Here is a 1,871-nt window from a genome sequence, read left to right on the forward strand (position 1 = left end):
CTGTGAGTTGTTATATGTCTAGTGAGGTGTGAAGAATTATTAAAGGCTTTCCCACATTCCTGACATTCAAAAGGCCTCTCTCCACTGTGAGTTCTTTTACGTTCAGAGAGATAAGAGGAATGAGTAAAGGCTTTACCACTTTCCTTACATTCATAAGGTCTCTCGCCACTGTGAGTTCTTATATGTCTACTGAGATCTGAAGTATCACTAAATGCTTTTCCACATTCCTTACATTCATGAGGCCTCTCTCCACTATGAGTTCTTCTTATGTGTTTAATGAGATGTGAGACTTGCCTATAGGCTTTCCCACATTCCTTACATTTATAGGGCCTCTCTCCAGAGTGAGTTCTTATATGGGTAGTGAGGACTGAGGAACAACTAAAGCCTTTTCCACATTCCTTACATTCATAAGGCTTTTCTACACTGTGAGTTCTTATATGTCTAGTGAGGATTCAGGAACAACTGAAGGCTTTCCCACATTCCTTACATTCATAAGGCCTCTCTCCACTGTGAGTTCTTATATGTTTAGTGAGGTGTGAAGCTCGTCTAAAGGCTTTCCCACAATCCTTACATTCATATGGCCTATCTCCAGTGTGAATTCTTATATGTGTAGTGAGGGCTGAGGAAGAACTAAAGGCTTTCCCACATTCCTTGCATTCATAAGGCTTCTCTCCACTGTGACTTCTTGTATGTTTAGTGAGGTGTGAGGCTCGCCCAAAGGCTTTCTGACATTCCTTGCATTCATAGGGCCTCTCTCGAGTGTGAGTTCTTATATGTGTAGTCAGGGCTGAGGAACACTTGAAGGCTTTTCCACATTCCTTACATTCATAGGGTCTATCTCCAGTGTGGGTTCTTATATGTGTAGTGAGGACTGAGGAACTAAAGGCTTTTCCACATTCCTTACATTTATAAGGTCTCTCTCCACTGTGAGTTCTTTTATGTTTAGTTAGGTGTGAGGCTCGCCTAAAGGCTTTCCCACATTCCTTACATTCATAAGGTCTCTTTCCACCGTGAGTTCTTATATACTGAGTGATGGATGAGGCCTCACTAAAGGCTTTCCCACATTCCTTACATTCATAATGCATATCTCCGTTATGAAATGTTTTATGTAAAATGAGAGATGAAAGACTACAGGTTTTACAATATTATTTATATTCATGCTTATGACTTCTCACATGTGCCCAAAGGGATGAGAAACTACAGAAATCTTTCCCACAATCGTTACAGTCACAGTGTTTCTCACCAATGAGTGTTATTACAGAATTTTTAAGCGGTGAGATACAAATAAAGTCCTTTCCACATTTATGGCATTTCTTTGCAGTAAGAGTTCTCATAGGAGTCGTTAGGTGAGAAGGACAACTGCAGGCTTCTCCACATTCCTTACACTGACTGGTATTGCATCCACTGTGAGAACTAGCATGATTATTATGTGATGAGTGATCCATGAAGGTTTTTCCACACTCACAGCATTCAAAAAGATTTGCTTCTGGAGGATTTCTTTTTAGCACAGTTTGATTTTGAATCTGGCTGAATGTTTTCCCACACTGATTTCCTTTATTACTTCCACAGAGGTTCTCTACTGTATGGCTTCTGTTAAAAATAGGCAACATGCTGTTGTAAATACATCTGTTCCCATTTCACCGTTAACAAACACAGTGAAAGTGCAGTTTTTGCCCTAACTTGTGTTTCACAGGTTAAATCATCTAGCAGAAATACTACCACTACTGGTCACTGTTTATCTAAAATACATGGCTTTCTGATAACTGTGTCCAAGTGAAATATGTTTCAAATACTCAATATCTGACAATTTTATGAGAATGTTATATTGTGAAAATTCTCTGAACACAAAATTTTACAGCTAGGTTTATATA

At 39.1% G+C, this 1,871-nt stretch overlaps 1 pseudogene; it reads right to left on the reverse strand.

Moving 5' to 3' along the window:
• Positions 1 to 1,871, reverse strand: part of LOC101346191 (zinc finger protein 11-like) — a 111,185-nt pseudogene that overhangs the window by 95,996 nt on the left and 13,318 nt on the right.

The sequence above is a fragment of the Trichechus manatus genome, unplaced genomic scaffold, assembly GCF_000243295.1.
Source record: "Trichechus manatus latirostris isolate Lorelei unplaced genomic scaffold, TriManLat1.0 scaffold00258, whole genome shotgun sequence".
In the NCBI taxonomy this organism is placed as follows: Eukaryota; Metazoa; Chordata; class Mammalia; order Sirenia; family Trichechidae; genus Trichechus; species Trichechus manatus.